Genomic DNA, 8,290 nt, shown 5'->3' with positions numbered 1-8,290 from the left:
AAATTAATAATTTGAAAATCTCTTGGCTAGGTATGAGAATTGGAATTTCTATCCTAGTTATCCTTATCAGGTGTGATGAGAATTAGGTTTTAATCCCACTTAGTTAACCCTTACTAAAGCAAGGGAAAGTTAAGGAGACTAATTAATTTGATCCTCAAGTCCTAGTCAACACCTATGGAAAGACCAGTTTCAGAGCGATTCAAATCAATTAGCAAATCCAAATTCAATCAACAGCTGAGTTTGATAACTTAAGTGTTACCAATCACTTAACCAAAACCAAAAGGAAAAATAAGTCTAAATTAAATTAAGAGCATCATAAATAGAATAAGACAATCATCAATCTAAAATACCTCAATTAATATTAAATAGAATATTCAAATCTTGACATGAAAAGGGTTCATAAGCTAAATTGGAACATTAACAAGTAAAAGCATTGGAATAAATAAAAATAGAAGAGAAACATAAATTAAAGGAAATATTGAACCTGGCATTGAAGTAATAAAAATAAAAGGAATTCTAATCCTAAAACCTAAGAGAAAAGAGAGAACCTCTCTCTCTAAAAACTACATCTAAAACCTAAAAGTGTGAATTATGGATGTTGTATATCGTCTCTAAGTTGTTATTTGATTCCCCTATTCTCTGGCTTATATTCTGTGTTTCTGGATTTGGAATTGGGCCGAAAAAGGATGCATAAATCACTGGGGGCATTTTCTTCAGATTCTTGTACGTGGCGTTTGTCACGCGTTTGCGTGGGTCACGCGTTCGCGTCATCTGGGAGTTTTTCTTGTCACGCGTACGTGTCATTTGCGTTCTGCTCAAGGCACGCGTCCGCGTCGTCCACGCGTATGCGTCGATGCCATTTCGCGCTAGGCACGCGTTCGCGTCGTGCATGCGTTCGCGTCGCTGCCTTTTCTTCAAAACTCCATTTTTTGTGCTTTCCTTCCATTTTTGTATGTTTCCTTTTCGTCCCCTAAGTCATTCCTGCCCTATGAGACCTGAAAATACTTAACACACAAATCACGGCATCGAATGGTAATAAAGGGTAATTAAAATTAATATTTTTAAAGCATAGGAAACATATTTTCACACTTATCACATAATAAGGAAGGAAAAGTAAAACCCATGCAATTTACATGAATAAGTGGGTGAAGAGTTGATGGAAACACTCAATTTGAGCACAAAATACATCATAAAATATGGGTTTATCATGCATATACCAGAGCCTATACCTAAGGAGGATATTCCTGTAGATCAAATCTCAATATCTTCGTCTGAGCCGTCATTTGAGGAGCCGCTCACCACCTCCAATAGTGGACCGATGAGTGTTGGCCAGACCAGTAGTACGAGTGCCAGGCCCCTCCTGAAATTGTTGAGATTTCTGATGATGAGGACGAGGATCTTGAGGAGTGTTCAGACGTGATTGTGATTTTCTATGATGACGACAATTGATGCCTAGGAGCTGAGGATGTGCCTTTTGGTAGTTTTTTGTGTTAACCTAGCTTTTGTGTTTAGTCTCTCATTTTTTATTAGACTCACTGAGAGGATAGGGTGTATATAGTTGACTAGGCTAGTTTCGGGCACCAGCTTAGGGGCTTCTTATATCGACCAAGGCCTGGAGTTTTGATTATGTATATAATGGCAAGATGTGAAGGGTTGTACACTAACTTATGATATATATGACGGTACCTTTATATGTATGTATGACCTATGATATATGTTATGTTTATATATAATGTTGGCCTTGTGTATGTTTTATTTAATTCCTCTATATGGCTTGTGTATGTTTAATTAGTTGCCCTCGCAAATATTTTTATAAGGAAAAAGTTCTCCCAAAAATTCGATAGTGCACTACGATTACAGACTTAACAATAAATAGTTAAGGTTTTAGGTAAGCATGTTAGTGACACTCAATTTTCATTATGATCATGACATACTGGAAATTGGGTCGTTACAATTTGGTATCAGAGCAGTTCGATCCTATTAAGGCCTGGGGAAATGGACTGAATTATGCATCATTGCATACTCTGAGTTGTGTTTCATGCATATAGGATATCCTTGTGATATGAATTGCATGATTGTCGTTGCGTATCCATTTTAGATACTATTCACACTTTGCCTGAAATATTAAGACTGATCACATTAATATTGAATATTGGGTGCGAACAAGATCTCGATGGCTGCATGGGGATGGGGATGTGGTAGGCATGGTGCGAACCGTGAGATGGTCCGATGAGGGATGCGAATGCTTTTATAGCTGTGGTAAACACCATGGCTGAGGCTGTGTGTGAAACAGCAACAGCGATGACGCGAGCAATTGACCGTTTAGGAGAAAGGAATGGAGATCGTAACGGGGGACGTAATGGTGAGCATAGTGGAGACGGTAACGGTAATGAAGGCATTGGAAATCACAATAAACCTATGATGCTGGCAACTTTTTTGAAAGTAAATCTGCCCAAGTTTAAAGGAACGTTGGTGGTTACTGAAGCTGATAACTGGTTCCGCGGTATCGAAAAGTCGCTGTGAGCGCAACATGTACTAGAAGGACAACGCGTGGAATTTGCAACCTATATGCTGGAGGGAGAAGCTGAACACTGGTGGCATGGAGTGCAACGCTTGTTGAGACAAGAGGTGGAAGGGATTGTCTGTGATACTTTTAAGGAGGAATTTTACAAAAAGTATTTCCCTAGATCCGTTTGTGATGCTAAAGAGATGGAATTGATGCAGTTGAAATAGGGGAATATATCAGTGGCAGAGTATACCGAGAAATACTCCCAAGAACCAATACTCCTAAGAACCACCAATTTCATATACACTACCTCAATATGCTTACCAATATGAACCACCTTATAATTATGAGACCTTTCTCCCAAACAATGAACCCTCCTCTCCACCTCAAGCACTCATGGATGACACTCTCAATTGATTTCTTCAAGAGAAAAGTGAAGCTCTAAAGCGGCAAGAAAATATCATGGCTATCCTAGCCAAAACCGTAGTTCACTTGGCCTTACAACGCTCATGCTATCGAGACACTTCCATTACCGAATATGGAAAATCAACCGAAGAACATAGTAAAAAAGAGAGACTAGAATCTCAAATGGAAAACATGGAATGGACAAAAGTGAAGGAAGTTAAGATCATTGAAGATGAAGAAATGGTTGAAGATTTAGGAGAAATTGAGCAAGAGGTAAATTTTAAGGTTGAAGACACTTCCACACTAACTAGTTACATTGTTGATTTTGTTGAAGATGTCGAGTCCTCTTCCATTGAGCTCGAAATTGATGTTGAGAAGGCACAACCTCCAAGGCATATTATGAATAGTGAAGAATTGGAAGAAGTTAAGGAAGCGACAAGTCCCATTATTGACGATGGTTTCACACCAACGAATGATTTCTTTGAGTTTGATGAACCTTTCTCCATTGAATTTGAAATGGATATTGACATAAACTTTACACAATCTCCAAGATATGACTTGAGCGATAGAAAAGAGTTAGAAGAAGTTGGTGAGGAAGAAATTGAATATGGTGAATCTTGTCAAAAGGTGGAAGCCCTTCAAGAAGGTAAAAAGGGAGTAGAAATTGCCTTGTTAAGACTGTTGGAAACCTCTCTTCCTAAGTCTCCATCATCCATTACATAATTCAAGTGGGTAAAACTCAGATCCCTTAGCTTCTTTATTCCACTTGAATATGGTTTGCTTGAGACAAATAGTCAACTTAGAATTCTTTGTGGATTAAAGAGTAAGAGAGAGTGGGTTAGTGGTTGGCAACGTAAATTTAGGCTCATTAGGGTTGAAACTTTAAAATTTGGTTTCTAAGGTTGGCATAGTGCTCAATTGATTAGGTATAGAAGCGTGCTTTGGTGTCTATATGAGAATTCTGAAGTGAGCCCACTTAAGTGGAATCACACGAATCAACCAGAAGACGGGTGTGAAAACAAGGTTCGAGATCTCGGATTACAAGATGAGGATCAATTTCGGGAGCGCCTGACTTGTATGGAACTTCATCAAGGCTTGGTGCACTTGGTTGGAAATTTTGGCAATAAATTGAAGTCCAAGTATTGGTAGAAGTTCAATGATGAATTCAAGCATAAGCCACCTTGACAAACAGCTCATCAAAATGTCGAACTTAAGGACAACAAACAAAAGTGCTAGGTGGGAGACACCCCACCATGGGTAACACCTTTTCACTTTTGTATGATTGGTAGTTTAGTATGATTAATAAGGTTTGGTATTGTTTTGATATCTTATTAGGTGTTTGGAATGCTTAGTTTGGTACATAAGAGTTGAAATTTTTTGCAAAATAGAGCACTACTTGTGCGTACGCATGCCTCATGCATACACACAACCCACAAGTTTTTACCAATTCATGTGTACGCATGGACCATGCCTACGTATGACACCAAAACAGCACTAAACTTCGTTTGTGCGTGTACTATAAGCATGCTGATGTGATAATTAATGTTGGTTTAGATTTCCTCAATAGAATTTGGTTACAAGCATAGTCCAAACCAACAATTAACTTGCAATCAAAGTTTAAAAGGTTGTCACAATACAAACCAAAATAACCGGGAGTAGAATCTCGGGTCGTTCTCCATAGGAATTACAATTGAGTGCTCAATTATTAGCTATGAGGGAAATCGGGGTTGAGATGGCAAGAGACAAGAAATTAAAGAAGCAAATAATAACTAAATATCAAAAGCAATTAAACTAAGACAATTAAGGTAATCAACTATAAGAAAGACCTTGGCAAATGGCAAGGGTTGATGGTTAAGGATCAGTTTCCTCGTTACTAACTACAACATGATAATTGTAAAGAGCAATTCCACTTTGTCATTTCCTACGTCGGAGAAAAGTCAAATGGGCTTAATTAATCCTAATCGATAAGTCCTAGCCAACTCACTAATTAACTTAGTGAAAGACTAGCGTCCATGCAAACAAGACTAATTAAAATCTCCAAATTATCAATCAACTTGGACATTAGTAACTCAAGATCACCCAAGTTACCTACCCAAGCCAAGAATACAAAAATCTATTCCATAATCAAATGAAATATTTCATCAAACACCTAGAATGCAATAAAGGCTAACATCATAAAATGCAAGAATTAATAAAAGTTACAACTAACCAAAGCAAAAATTCAATAAGAACAACTAAAGCAAACATCAAAGGACATGAAAACCTCAAATTGCATTAAAAGAAAATTGAAATTGATAAGAGAATTCATGAACTAAAATAAGAAAAATAAAAAAACTAACAAGAGAAACTAAATAAACTAGGATTTTAAAACAAGAAAAAGTAAAGAAAACTAGATTAAAATAAGATTCAATCCTAAAATTAAGAAGAAATTAAACTAAGAACCCTAAATTCTAGAGAGAAGAGAGAGCTTCTCTCTCTAGAATTGACCTAAAACGTAATAAAAGCCTAAAACTAACACTACTTTCTCATTGCCCCTTTGATCCTCCTTGAGAATTGCATGAAATACTTCATAAATGAGTTGGATTGGGCACAAAATTGGCCTAAACTAACACTACTTAAGTAAATTACGTGCTGGCAGTCATGCGTATGCATGAGGCATGCGTACACGTAATGTGGCAAAATTCCAGGTCATGCGTACGTATGAGACATGTGTACGCGCAACGGAACAGATTTTCAAAACTTCATTTCTTTATGATTTCTCCACTTTTACATGCTTTTTCTTTATTTCTTGAAGCCATCCTTGCCTTCTAATACCTGAAATCACTGAACAAACACATCAAGGCATCAAATGGAATATAAGTGAATTAAATTTAGCGATTTAAGGGTCTAAAAAGCATGTTTTCACTCTTAAACACAATTTAGGGAGAATTCACAAAACCATGCTATTTCAATGAATAAATGTGAGACAACTTGATAAAATCCACCAAATTCAATCCAAAATAAACCATAAAATTGTGGTTTATCACACGCATAATAAAAAAAAGATATATGAGGATGCCTTAGCATAGCTAAGTTCATGAGAGAGTGCCGACATTAGACTATCTCGGTAGATTTTCGACCTGGTTAAAATAATATTATCATAAAATATCATTATAATAAAATATTAATATGATAAAATATTTTTATCTTAAAATATCATTATTTATTTTTTTGCGTGTTCAAAATCGGATCATTAAATGAAATCTAACCGTGTCATTCGAATTTTTGAAATTTCTAGTCGAAGTGGCTCGAAAACTTAGTTTTTCGCTGGATTTTCACAATTTATACCTAACTCTATCTTCCAACCTCTTTTCATCCCTGACCATTGAAAAATACTTTTAAGTCTCTGACCTTCACAAAACTTGGACGAATCAGTCCCTCCGTCCAAGACCCAACGGAAAAGTCCGACGTGGCTCCCGTAATGCTTGTCACGCGTACGCGTGGGCGCGTGGGTCACGCGTACGCGTCGGTCACGCGTACGCGTCGGTCACGCGTACGCGTCGCCATGAATTTAACAAATCCTCATTTCTTCATGAATTCTCCACTTTGCATGTTTTTTTCCATTTCTTTCAAGTCATTCTTGCCTTCAAAACTTTAAATCACTCAAACAAATATATCAAGACATCGAATGAGAGGAAAGTAAGAATGATACAACCTCTACATGATTAAAGAAAGTTACAATGATGAAACTGCTCTAAAAGTTAAAAGTCACTGTTAGTAACATTTTTCGTCGGCTTTTTTTTTCTTTTTTATTTTTTTCATCATCATAGCCTTACATTGCGAGTTTTGACATCAAAATGTTAATTTAGTATTCTTTTACATCGTACTCTTATTCCGTACTCTTAATAATCTTATTTTTAATATTATTTTGAAATTCAACGTTTATGATTATATTATTACCTATGATTAATTTTTTATTCAATTTGTCTTTTTTAATGAGATCATAATTTATATTATAAAAAAATTACACTAAAATATAGTACACGAGAATTATAATCATAAAAGAGAGTACTAAAAATAATAAAAATTAAATATTTATCTTGATAGTGATGGAAATAAATCTAAAAGTTTTTTATGATATTTTTATATAGATATTTTTAGTACTCTTAGTATTCTTTTTTAGTACGCTATAATTTTACTATTATTATTTTATACAAAAAAATAGATAAAAAATGTATATAAACAAAAAAAAAATAAGAATTCTATAAAGAATAATAATATCCATGAGAGGGTAATAGAGGAAAAATATTATAAAAAAAAGCAACAAAATTAATCATGTGAATAATGACGGACAAAATTGGGAGATAGAAAATAAATTTCAATTTAACGTGAAAATGTAAATACAAAAGCTATCATTTTTAGCTTTGGCTAAACTTGGGTTGAAGAGCAGAATCACGTTTACGTTCAGAAGAAGAAAAAATAGCCAAACTAAAAAGTGAAACTTTCAAAAAAAACTAAACTTATCGTTTGATGCTTCAAACGTTAAGCCAAACACACCCTAAATTGCTAAATTTAATTTACTTTTCTCCCATTCGATGCCTTGATATGTTTGTTTGAGTGGTTTAAAGTTTTGAAGGCAAGAATGACTTGAAAGAAATGAAAAAAAGCATGCAAAGTGGAGAATTCATGAAGAAATGGGGATTTGTTGAATTCATGGCGACGCGTACACGTGACCAACGTGTACGCGTGACCTACGCGTTCCGTTGGGTCTGACGGAGGCATTTGGCCGAAGGGACTGATCCGTCCATGTTTTGTGAAGGTCAGGGACTTAAAAGTATTTTTCAATGGACAGTGACAAAAATGTCCGTAGTGCAAAAGGTCAGAGACCTATTTGTCTTTTTCTCTAAAATTTAATTTCCAAGTGCATAAAAAAATAGGACTATCACACTCAAGCACAACTCGATTGTCATTATTTCTCATAGGTTTAATTACTCTTTTGGTCCTTATAGTTTCACCAAATTTTTAATTAGGTTCTTATACTTTTTTTCCTTTTCAATTAGATCCTTACATTACTTTATTTTTGTAATTAAGTCCTTCCTAGTGTAAAATATATTAGAATTAACTAAATATTTTTTCGCAAATTGAAGATATTTATAATTAAAAACTTAATTAAATTTTTGACCGCATGTATTTTGATAAAAATATTATGTTAATTTAATATTTTCAACATGAAAAGAATGTAATTACAAAATTAAAAACAGTGTAGGGACCCAATTAAAAAAAAAATATAAAGACCTAATTAAAAATTTGATAAAATTATAGAAACCAATAGAATAATTAAATTTTTTTATATGATAATTAAAATATACATTTACAAAAATATATTCACTACTACTAGAT

Source organism: Arachis ipaensis, chromosome B05 (assembly GCF_000816755.2).
Source record: "Arachis ipaensis cultivar K30076 chromosome B05, Araip1.1, whole genome shotgun sequence".
In the NCBI taxonomy this organism is placed as follows: Eukaryota; Viridiplantae; Streptophyta; class Magnoliopsida; order Fabales; family Fabaceae; genus Arachis; species Arachis ipaensis.
The sequence above is the reverse complement of the archived record's forward strand: the minus strand, read 5'-3'. Positions refer to the sequence as shown.